Source organism: Dendrobates tinctorius, unplaced genomic scaffold, assembly GCF_039654945.1.
Source record: "Dendrobates tinctorius isolate UK_male_01 unplaced genomic scaffold, ASM3965494v1 ptg000133l, whole genome shotgun sequence".
NCBI lineage: Eukaryota > Metazoa > Chordata > Amphibia > Anura > Dendrobatidae > Dendrobates > Dendrobates tinctorius.
The window spans coordinates 6,756,878-6,770,111 of NW_027361801.1; the positions used below are offsets into that span (position 1 = coordinate 6,756,878).

Sequence of the window (13,234 nt, forward strand, 5' to 3'; positions counted from 1 at the left end):
CATACATACATACTACATATATACTACATGCATGCTACATACATACTACATGCTACATACATACCACATACATACATGCTACATACATACTACATATATACTACATGCATGCTACATACATACTACATATATACTACATGCATGCTACATACTACATGCATGCTACATACATACTACATGCTACATACATACATACATACTACATATATACTACATGCATGCTACATACATACTACATGCTACATACATACCACATACATACTACATGCTACATACATACCACATACATACATGCTACATACATACTACATATATACTACATGCATGCTACATACATACTACATATATACTACATGCATGCTACATACATACTGCATGCTACATACATACTACATACATACCACATATATACTACATACATACAATACATTCATACAATACATACATAGACATACAGTACATATAACATAGAGTAACATACTTACCAATACTTGTCACATTGTTCCCCGAAGCCATTGTCGTCTACGGAATAAATATTAACATAACAAACAACAAAAATACTCACCCACGATCCGAAGCAGTCCACGAGTGTGTCCCACGACGATCTTGGGTAGAGAACTGCAGCATCAGATGATGCTGCCGTTCTCTACGGGCTGCAGGAATCCAATGACGGAAGGTAGGTATCCTTCCGCACTGTATTCCTCCGCCACTTAAAAAAAAAAAAGTCCCTAGTCTCACTTTATGCCATTGCTGCGTGGGAAATTCCCACACAGCAATGGCATAAAGTGAGACTAGGGACTTTTTTTTTTTTAAGTGGCGGAGGAATACAGTGCGGAAGGATACCTACCTTCCGTCATTGGATTCCTGCAGCCCGTAGAGAACGGCAGCATCATCTGATGCTGCAGTTCTCTACCCAAGATCGTCGTGGGACACACTCGTGGACTGCTTCGGATCGTGGGTGAGTATTTTTGTGGTTTGTTATGTTAATATTTATTCCGTAGACGACAATGGCTTCGGGGAACAATGTGACAAGTATTGGTAAGTATGTTACTCTATGTTATATGTACTGTATGTCTATGTATGTATTGTATGAATGTATTGTATGTATGTAGTATATATGTGGTATGTATGTAGTATGTATGTAGCATGCATGTAGCATGCAGTATGTATGTAGCATGCATGTAGTATATATGTAGTATGTATGTAGCATGCATGTAGTATATATGTAGTATGTATGTAGCATGTAGCATGCATGTAGTATGTATGTGGTATGTATGTAGTATGTATGTAGCATGCATGTAGTATATATGTAGTATGTATGTAGCATGCAGTATGTATGTAGCATGCATGTAGTATATATGTAGTATGTATGTAGCATGTAGTATGTATGTAGCATGCATGTAGTATGTATGTAGTATGTAGCATGTAGTATGTATGTAGCATGCATGTAGTATATATGTAGTATGTATGTAGTATATATGTAGTATGTATGTTGCATGTAGTATTTATGTAGTATGAATGTAGCATGTATGTAGTATGTAGTATGAATGTAGCATGTATGTAGTATGCATGTTGTATGTATGTAGCATGTAATTTTTTTTTTTTTTTTTTTACATTTAACACATTAGCCGGATGATGGGACTACTACTGTCCCATCATTGGCTAATGTGTCAATCACTGTCATGGTAGCAGGCATCGCCCGATGGGACTTGTAGTCCCATCGGACGATGCCTGCACAGACCCCCGAAGCCTGCACAGACCACCGGCAGGCTGGCACAGCCCCCCGGCAGGCCGGCACAGCCCCCCGGAGCCTGCACAGCCCCCCGGCAGGCCGGCACAGCCCCCCGGCAGGCCGGCACAGCCCCCCGGAGCCTGCACAGCCCCCCGGCAGGCCGGCACAGCCCCCCGGCAGGCCGGCACAGCCCACCGGAGCCTGCACAGCCCCCCGGCAGGCCGGCACAGACCACCGGAGCCTGCACAGACCCCCTGGCAGGCCGGCACAGCCCCCCGAAAGGCCCGTACAGACCCCAGAGAGGCTGTACAAGGGCAGGAAAGGGTTTTTCTTATTCCGATACCGGAAGTCCCATAGACTTGAATGGGACTTCCGGTATCGGAATCGGCGATACCGATACTTTTTTTAAAGATCAGCCGATACCATCCGATACGATACTTTGAAGTATCGGACGGTATCGCTCAACTCTATCCATACGTACATATACGGAGATTGTTAGTTACACAAAAAACATATACAGCTGTATACTTCTGATACAGTTCCGTATATCTGCTTGTTGGATTACGGTCAAATACACACTGGGAGAGCGTCAGTGACTAACAAAATATATACGTAGATTTATTTTTTTAATACACCTTACACAGCTGGACGCTCCTCATACAGTACCATCTCTCTGCTGGTATTTTTGGTACATTTTCCCAAACATGAGGAAGTATGGTGGAAGAGGCCACCGGCATGGGCAGGGGGGCTCAGATGTTACTGATGGTGGTGGTGCATCGGCTGTTTCTGGCAAAAGCACAATAGCAGCTAAGGCAGGAGGTGTTGAGCTTGCGTCTTCGTCTGGCCCAAGAATGCCTGTAAGGTTACCTTTTCTTGGAGTAGGAAAAACACTTTGAAAGCCAGAGCATCAGGAACAGGTTTTGGCGTACATTGCCGAAACAGCCACCACCTCTATTGCCTCCTCTTCTGACTGTTCGAAACCAGCAAGCACATTGCCAAACTAATCTCATTAGAGATGATGCCTTACCGTTTGGTTCAAAGCGAAGCTTTCCGCGAGCTCATGGCCTACGCAGTCCCACGCTATGACCTACCCAGTCGGCACTTCTTTTCTCGAAAAGCCATCCCAGCCCTCCACCTGCATGTGAAAGACCACATTGTCCATGCACTCAAGCAATCAGTGAGTGGAAAGGTGCACCTCACAACAGATGCATGGTCCAGTAGGCATGGCCAGGGCCGTTATGCATCCATCACTGCGCACTGGGTTAATGTGGTAGATGCAGGGTCCACAGGGGACAGCGGCGGTGGAACAGTGCTGCCTAGCCCACGATATAGGAAACAGTTGGCTGTAGGCTTTCGACCCTCCTCCTCCATAAGTGAAAACTCATCCACAGAGCGCAGATACACGAGCACTCCATCCGCAGCTGGCAGTGCTGCACACAAGGTGTCCCACTATCGAACAGCTAGTGGTAAGCGTCAGCAGGCTGTATTAAAGATGATGTCTTTGGGCGACAACAGATACACCATGGAGGTACTGGCTGACTACTTGCAGCGACAAACTGAGTCATGGCTGGGCAGTCTACATCTTGAGCCAGGCAAGGTAGTCAGTGATAACGGCAGTAATTTTGTGGCAGCCATAGCCCGTGCAAAACTCACACACATACCTTGCCTGGTTCACACTTTGAACCTGGTGATGCAGTGCTTCCTTAATAATTATCCAGAGTTAACATCCCTGCTCCATAAGTTGCGAAGACTGTGCTCGCACATCTGTATCTCAAACGTCCACTCCACTCTTATGCAGAAGCTGCAGTGATTGCTCCACCTCCCCAAGTACCACCTAATCATAGACATTGCAACAAGGTTGCACATGGTTGAGAGGCTGTGCGAACAGAGGCAGGCTGTAATGCATTTGTGGGAGGATACACAGGCAGGCAGTTTGAGGGAAGAAATGGAATTGTCAGGTGTGCAGTGGTCAAAGCTGAAAGACCTGTGTAAAGTCCTTCAGTGTTTTGAGGAATGCACACGGCTGGTAAGCACAGATGACGCCATCATAAGCATGAGCATTCCACTTAGACATCTGCTCATGCAAAGTTTGACGCACATTAAGGATCTGTCTTCTGCAGCAGAGGAGGAACAGGAGGAGGAGGAGGAGGAGAGAAGCCTTGCTAACAGTCAGCCATTGTCTGGTCAGGGAACTGTCCTGGATGAGGTGGAGGAAGAAGAGGAAGAGGAGGAGGATGAGGGGGATGATTATTTTGGGCAGGAGAATGCTTCTCAGGGGGCAAGAGAAAATGTTGGCGTTCCAAGGTCAGGTACTGTGTTTGTGCGTGACTGTAGGGATGTGGATCTACCAGAAAGTGCTCCTCCACCAAGCAGTGGCAGTGCATTATTGATACCTAGAACAAGGCCCACATGTGCGATTATGCCTTGCAAATCCTAAAAAGGGACCCCCGCATTGCCAAAATGATGGCCAGCATCCTCGATCCACGCTAAAAAGGCAAATTACACAACATCATGCCACAGGAGAACCTATAGATAATATTGGCTAACAAACAAGCAACTCTGGTAAACCATTTGTTTGAGGCTTTCCTAACACACAGCAGCGGTGCTGGTTCTCCCACGAGTTGTAGTGGGCACAATGGAAAAGGTGTTCGTGGTGCACACAGCCGAAATGGCGTTGGAGACGGGGGTTTAATGACCATGTTGTGGAATGATTTCTCAAGTACCGCTCACACGACTGCTAATACTGCATCGATTACAAGTGACAGGAGACAGCAGTTGTCAACTATGGTTACAAACTACTTCTCCTCCCATATCGATGTTCTCCCTCACAGGTCATTCCCCTTTGACTATTGGGCCTCTAAACTGGATGCCTGGCCTGAATTGGCACAATATGCCTTACAGGAGCTCGCTTGCCCTGCTGCTAGTGTGTTATCTGAAAGAGTCTTCAGTGCTGTTGGATCAAACCTGACAGAAAAAAAGACCCGTCTGTCGACCCAAAATGTTGATGATCTAACCTTCATTAAAATGAACCATGCATGGGTTTCAAAGGATTTTGTCCCATCTTCCCCTGATGACACATAGGTTGCCAGAATACTGCCTCGCTTTTGTCCTTCCTCGGACTTGCCCAATTCCACTATTTGCAGCAGCTGAATGTCCAGCCTACACATCAACATATGCCATTTTTTAAACCTCCCTAACTGGGCTGCCCACCCCGCCAAGGGCTGGGGTCACCACCTGGCGCACCCGGGCAAGTGCCATTGCTCTGAACTTACTTACTTACTTACCTCTCCCTGCTCCACCGCTGTGCAGTCTGGCCAGTTAAATCCTTCAAAGGGATGGCCACTAGAAATTTGGTGTATTGATCGATGATGGTTAAGATGTAGCTATGGCCTGTCCTGCTGGCCTCTACCTTCAGATGATCAATGGCAACTATTTGTAATGGATGTCAACTTACAAGTGGATGCAGTGGTGCTTTATGATCACCTTTCACAGTTGTGATAGTCACAGATGTGTGACATTCCTGCCACCATTTTTCAATGTCTCCTCTCATGCCAATCCAATAGAAATGGGGCCCGTTATATATGGAGCATAATTAGGGCCCATCATACACTGGAGCATCATCCATGAGGCCCATCATATACTGGAGCATTCCAGATTGGGGACCTCAGACACTGGAGCAGCATTTACGGGGCCCATTATACACTGGAGAATTAGAAATGGAGCCAATTATATATGGAGCATTATTAGGGCCCTTCATACACTGGAGCATCATCCATGAGGCCCATCATATACTGGAGCATTCCAAATGGGGGACATCAGACACTGGAGCAGCATTTACGGGGCCCATTATACACTGGAGAATTAGAAATGGAGCCCATTATATATGGAGCATTATTAGGGCTCATCATACACTGGAGCATCATCCATGAGGCCCATCATATACTGGAGCATTCCAAATGGGGGACATCAGACACTGGAGCAGCATTTACGGGGCCCATTATATACTGGAGCATTAGAAATGGAGCCCTTTATATATGGAGCATTATTTGGGCCCATAACACACTGGAGTATCGTCCATGGAGACCATCATATACTGTAGCATTATGTGGAGCTCATCATATACTGTATGGAACATTATATGTTGCCAATTATTCTGTATGGAGAAATATATGGGGCTCATTATTCTGTATGTTGCACAATGTGGTGGCCGTAATACTGTATCGAGTAATATACTGTCCTTTTTTTGAGCTATTGTACAATTTAAAATAGATCAGTCATGTCATGTAAGCAGTGAAGTATTTGTCATTGTACTATACCTATATTTCTGTGCCGTATCGGAGCATCATGAGTTGTGGTATGTGTTAAAGGGGCGCACTGACACTCTTTGGCCCAGGGCACACGAAAACCTGGAGCCAACCCTACCCCCCCACAACTTTAGCCAAATAACCCCCAGTTTTCATTGTGTAACTATTATTATGAAGTAAATTAAGGTTGACAAGCTTCAGTAATAAGAATTGATGTTTTTGGCACTGAAATGGGCACTGTAGGTGTGTTTCCTGTCCTCCACTCCCTGCTGACTTTGCTTCCCCATTGACTTGCATTGGGTTTCGTGTTTCAGTCGGCCTCCGACTTTTCCCTATAGTCGGCCGATTTCGTTCGACCCGACTTTTGCGAAAGTCCGGTTTCATGAAACCCGACTCGACCCTAAAAAAGGCAAAGTCGCTCATCTCTATTCTTCACCTTAGTCTAGATGTGATATACTATATCAATAAATAAAAACCTAGCTGCTACTTTATCTTAGCTAAAGTGAAAAAAAACTGTATTTTTGTCTCAACACTATAATTGTATTTTATTAGCCTGGTCGAAATATAATTGATAAATATACAGTATGGCAAACTATATTGTTAGAATAGTATTCCAGCACAGAAACATCTATTATGTTGTAATTTTCTTTATGCTTACATTTTGTCCACATATTCTCTACACTGGGAAAATATTCACACCCACACTTAATGCATTTGTAGGTTGTTACAGCTGTGACTTATTCCAAAACAGTGACTTTTAGGAATATGTTTAGACAGTATAAGTCACCATAATTTTTCATTTCGGAGCATAGTTCAAAAATCTTTTCAATACAAGGATCACACAAAAAGTATGATGGCATAAAATTGCATTCATCATCACAATACATTTGTCATGCATGCCAAGAGATTTTCCAAGTGCATCCACCAAACAAAAGCAACAAATAAACTGCGAACAAACACTACATGAAAATTTAAATATAAATCTAAACTTACAGGACCATGATATATCAGTTTACAGAGAAAAGGCTTTTCTTTAAGGTTATTACGGACTGAGAATTGTAATAGCTAATTCAGGAACCAAGGGACTACAATGTTTTGTGCATTGATTGCATTGTTTCCTGACCTGAATTCCGGCTGTTTCTGCTATATACTTTCTATTTTTTTCCAATTTGAAACCTAAAAATAGTACTGATATTTGAGAGTTCAGCTCATTTATAAAGGCATTTCAGAGTTTAGTATTCTTATATGTCTTGCAGAAAGAGTGTTCTCAATAACTTACAAAGACAGGAGGTAAGTGGGCTTTTACATTGCGTTTCAGCACCAGTTCACTGGCTTATGTCGGGGCTTAAGTCCGAACCCTCCACACAGTTTTGGACGTATGCGCCAAAGGATCCATAGACTATAATGATGCCAGCAGAGAAAACGCATGCTCTGCCGTGCATCATTTATGGGTGTATATAACTACTAGAGGCAGACATTCAGTGATAGTAGCCTTCATTTGGTTAACTGCCTCCAATAGGCTTATGCGACCAAAAATGATGCACAGCAAAGCTTACATTAGCTTTGTCAGCACTATTAAAGTCCAAGGCCCTGTTGGCACATATTTCCGAAACCCTTTGGACACAAGCCATGACGTGAGCCACTGAACAAATGCCTAAATTCAATGTGAAAGCAACCTTGGACATAGTTATTTCATTGGATAAATGAATAAAAAAGAGTGGGTTTTTAACTGCTCTGCCGTAATACCAGTATTAAGACCAGAGATTGTCGATGGATGGAGCCTGGAAAGCAGGAGAAATTTAAGTGCTGTAAATTTTTTCTGGTTTCCTGGCATCATCCACAGACAATCTCTGGTCTTAATAATGGCATTCCCAGTAGCACAGAAAACTCCACACTCCTTTTTATTCATTCATTCTGGATTATCTTGCGGGTCTGTAGCAGAAATAATCAAACATTTTCAAGTTATTGTGGTCACACAACTTCACCAGGTAAGCAAATTCCCTAAGTACTACCTTCTTTGTTACCAGAGAAAGACCCTGTTGCGCTCTTCTTTTTTCCAGCCTTTCTTCAATCATTGTTCTTTCATAAGCAAGTGGGTCTGTCACCAGATTTCACAATACAAGCAACATATGTTACTAAATAGATGACTTACATCGGATGAGCTCACTTGTAAAATTTACATCAGAATGACTATGTACAGCAACTCTGATATTAAAATGAGCATTTCAGCTTGATGCTTATCTTAACCCCTTCATGAACAGTAACGTTGTATAGGTACATCACTGAACTTTCCCTGCACATAACATCTGATCTGATCAGTTGTCATGTGCCTCTAAAAGCCGAGGGAGATCCGCAATCCACCATAGGCTGTTAACAACTTTAATACCACTGTCAACATCATCATTTAACAGCGTCATTTAACACGCCCTGGCCAGAACTGCGTAACATGTCCCGCCCATCCGCACACCTGTCAAGTGATCGCGGGGTGTTAATGGGATGTCATGACAGCCAGGGGGTTGCAGAAGGACAGACCTGTGCCTGTCATTGTAAATATCCCTTGAATGCTGGCACATGGCCGGTGTTCATAGGAGATCATGAATTATGCTACAGATAGCACTGCTAAAGCCCTGCTGTGTGTAGTACAAGCAACAGAATGATTGCAACTTCAAGTCTCCTAAGGGAATTATTGAAGATAGTAAAAAGTAAAAAAAAGTTTTTAAAAATATGAAAAAATAAAAAAACACAAAAGTTCAAATCACCCCAAATTTGCCCTATTACAAATAAAACAATTAAAAAATACATATATTTAGTAAAGCTATGTTCAGAAATCTCCGATCTATCAATATGTAAAGTAAATTAATCTGATTGGTAAATGGCATAATAAGAAAAAAATCGAAAGGCCAAAATTATGTTTTTTTTGGCAGCTGCAAAAATAAAAATTCTTCACCCAGGCACAGATCTCGAAAAATTGAGATGCTACGAATCTCGGAAAATGGTGACGTGAGCTTTTTTTTCTTACATATTTGTGGAAAACAAGTAGGTGGGAAGGCAAATTGAAATTCTCAGCCAGGGTGTACCAAGTGTCTGTGTTTGATTTGAACAGTCATTTTAGGCTGACATAATCCCATTAATGTGCAGCAGGGAAACTTTGAAGAAGGATTATCCAGCCATTATACTTGGATTTATAAAAGTAATTACACCGTGTTTCAACTAATAAATGACTGGAATGGTAAAACATCTTAAAAAAATTAGAATGTTAGAATAGAACAAATCTCCTGATTTAGGATTTGGGCAGATTCACTTAAATTCAGAGTGTGAACCTGTTTGGCACCAAATAAATTGAATGCAAATTCAAGCGACTGGGAAGGGGTTAAAAAACATTATACTTATTTCTCCTCAATAGAGATGAGCAAATTTGTACGGATTTGGTTCCGAATATGATAGGCAGCAAATATTGTTTTTGCAATATTCATCGAACACAACCGAACATTATTTGAGTCAATGGGAGCAGAAATTACTGAATATGTTCGGAACCAATCATAAAACATAAATTCATCACGAATAGGGTTCAAATATGGCCCGAATATGGCAAAATCAGATTCAGAGACCAATTCCGAACAAATTTACTCAACTCTACTCCTTAGCTTCCCCCTTCCCAGTATCTTTACTGCGTTTATCTTCTTTCTCCTTTCTTCTATTTTCCTTCCAGGAAGGTGATGCGCACTGCATTTTATAGTCATGCGCTGAATGCATTCACATGATGCAATTCACTTACGTGCATTGTGCCCCATGTGACAGTGCGGACCCTAATGTATAGAAGGCTCAGCCAGAAGAAAGATAGAATATGGAATTAAGAAGATAGAAGAGCCAATCTGAGAAATGACAGTAACAGGAGAGGTACAATGAAGTCGAAGAGAGATGAGTATAAGATTGTTTAATCCCTTTCCAGTCTTATATAGTACAACATAATATCAGTTAGAAAAAGGATTCACTCAAACTGGATCGCAAAAAATTTAGATCCTGATGAATCAAAATGTTTTAAATTAAATTCTAGGTGATTTTGATTTTCCTCAAATCGATTTGCTCATCTCTAGATAGTGTCATTATAACAGAAGTGCATTGTGAAAGAAATAAAGACAAGCTAATTTATACAAGTAGGATTGATTTCTTTAAAAATTTTGTATTTGGCCAGTTGACGATTATTTTTCTGAACCGTATAGGGCTGGTAAAAGATTAAAAAAAAAGTACATATCTTACTACTCACTTGTTTTCTTGCCAGCTGAGGGCAGACTATACCTCTGTTGGCCTTGTGAGCCACCCTCGAAGCAGCTGCCAAGAGTGAAGCAGTCTCAACAAGTTGCATATGAATGCAGAAAGAAGAGGTAGGACTGGACTGAGGGAGGCTGGGTCTAATGGACAGGTGAGCATCTATTTTTTTATTAGGTTTTTGAGTGTGGAAGCAACCTAGAGCATAATAAGGAGCATTCAATTTGCATTGAATCATTTTTGATACAAATCGATTTTCTATGCTACATTTGCTTAATTTGCCAAATTAGAATCTCTGCAAATTCTTGTCTAGTAAGAAATTTTACATCCCTCAAGGAGTGGTTTGGTGACTAGTAAAAAAGTAAAATTCAATTTTCACAAAACGAAGACTCTGTTGTTAACAGTTCTTCAAAGATCAATGGCCATAAACATAGCTTGTTTTACATTGTACAATGCAAATGTTACTCTAAAGAAACCGTAGCAATTTTTCCTTTCACTCCAAACACATTGAGGAATGAGTTGTGCAAGCTGTAAACTGACAAAAGCTGCATACCACCTGGGAAAATGAATAAGAAATTATAAATTGCATGAAAATATTCCCAAAAGCGGAAAGCGTAGTAGAGCGGGAAGTACAATATAATCAAATTTTATGCAATGCAAAATATGTCAGGTGGAGCTGTGGCACTTCAGAGTTATTGCTGGCACTTGAGATGTTTCTTCTTCAGCAAGGGTAGGATATTTTGGTGGTGCTACAGAGATTCAGATAATTGAGCACGAGATGAATCTCCAGCTGACAAGCAATAGATGTGCATAACATATCTTGGAGAGGAATATAAGAGGGGCGTTCTAGGAATGTACATCCTGAACAGGGTTGACCACTTTATCTTCTTAGTGCAGCTTTCCTTACAAACTGCACAGTACTTTTCTCTATGCAATGGCTGCAGGAGAAAGAATAGGTGATCAGTCCTCTCCATCAACCTCCTCCAATAGATTAATAGCTTTCCTATGTAAGGTAATTTATAATTGTAGGAGGCCAATGGACAGATCTGGTCGCATGCGCCTCCTCCACCAGTAACCATTGTATGGATAGAAGTGCTGGTCAGTTTGTGAGGAAAGCTGCATTAACAAGAGAAAGTGGTCAGCTCCTTTAAGAATGAGTGGATATGATTAATGAGGGTGACAATCTGCAAATTTGACTATTTTGTTAAGCTGAGCCAATGGTTATCTATTTTATTTGCTCAAACTTTGTAATAATACTTGTTAAGATCAATTTAAAGCTTCATAAATTTAAAAGCACTATTATTGCAAATGTCTTACCAAGTAAATTATCCGTCTTCAGTAGAGATTAGCAAATTTGTTTGGATTTTGTCCCCGAATCTGATTTTGACATATTCGAGCCATATTCGAACATTATCTGTGCCAAATGTATGTCTTATGATCAATTCCGAACATATTCGGTAATTTCTACTCCCTTTCACTCTAATGACGTTCGACTGTGTTCGACGAATATTGCAAAAACAATATTTGATTCCGATCGTACTCGGAACCGAATTCCAACAAATTCGCTCAGCTCTAGTCTTCAGTGGGAAACGAGGGGAAGACTTGGATTCTAAGGGCCCTGTCACACATAGCGATCTCACTGCTGAGTCACAAGTTTTGTGACGCAACAGCAATCTCACCAGCGATATCACTGTGTGTGACAGCGATCAGCGACCAGCCCCCCTGCAGGTATCGCTGATCGCTCTTGGAAAGCCCTGGACATTTCTTTGATCGCTGGTCTCCCGCTGGTCAGCACGCATCGCTGCGTGTGACAGGCGGGAGACCAGCGATCAGCTGGTAGCTAACGTACACATCGGGTATCTAAGGGACGTGCGTCACTTAGAAACCCAATGTGTACCTTAGTTACCAGCGCGCTGATGCAGGGAGCTGGTAACTAAGGTACACATCGGGTTTCTAAGGGACGCATGTCCCTTAAAAACCCGATGTGTATCTTAGTTACCAGCTCCCTGCATCAGCGCGCTGGTAACTAAAGTACACAGCAGCGCCGCATGCTCAGCGTCGCTGGTGCTGATTGCTGGTGAAGCTGTCTGTTTGACAGCTCACCAGCGATCATGTAGCGACTCACCAGCGATCCTGACACGTTGATATCATAGTTGAGATTGCTGGTGAGTCGCTATGTGTGACGGGGCCTTAAGACCACCAGGATAAGTCATCCTTTTTGTAGATAATTCTCAAAGAATACCCTATTCCTGGTTTGACGCCATCTCTTGATGAAGGGTTGCACGAAACGTGTGTTTGGACTAGCAACATTCCAGGAGGAGGAATGCATATGGATAAGTTGCACTGATATTTTATTTGTACCTTTATCTACATTTATGAGGATGTCTCTTCTTGATACATTTGTCTTTTCTCAGATTTTGATGATTTGCACTGTATGATAACCCATTGCTATATTACTTTATCATGCTTGCTTTTTCCCCATAGTTACTATTTACCATTCAATACATGTTGTACTAATTAAATCCTTTTGCTATATAAGTCACCCTCTATGTGATTCCACGACTTTGTAAACCATCAACTTGTATTTTTCTATCATAAACAATTATTTATGTCCTATATTTGGGCTGTATACCATCTTTTTGTAGGTATTTATCTTTTACTCCATTGTTAAGGGTAGATATAGGCTCATCAAAGCAATATTGGTGTTGCACAAAAATGTTCTGAGTGTTGGCGTTTTTTTTACACAATTTCCCCAAGCTCCACCAAAATGTGTGGAACTGAGGCAGAACAGGAACGTGAAGTCACAGTTTGCATAATTCATTGATGAGCTGTGGCATTCCATATTCCTGCAATCTTAGTCTAGTCACTGCATGAAGTAAGATTTGTTGAGAGGTGCATGGAGGTGCACGCCACTGAATCAGACTCTCCTGAT

The 13,234-nt window shown here is 42.0% G+C and overlaps 1 protein-coding gene across 3 annotated transcripts in view; it reads left to right on the forward strand.

Annotated features, from left to right (window-relative positions):
* The window catches only part of LOC141048077 (5-hydroxytryptamine receptor 2A-like), a 1,077,348-nt gene that overhangs the window by 645,426 nt on the left and 418,688 nt on the right, over positions 1-13,234 (forward strand). Inside the window, exon 4 of one of the 3 annotated variants that reach the window (XM_073543452.1) lies at positions 10,316-10,456. The exons of the other annotated variants lie outside the window; for them this stretch is intronic. The gene's annotated coding sequence lies outside the window, so the exon portion shown is untranslated. The remainder of the gene's footprint in view (positions 1-10,315; positions 10,457-13,234) is intronic. 3 annotated transcript variants of the gene reach the window in all.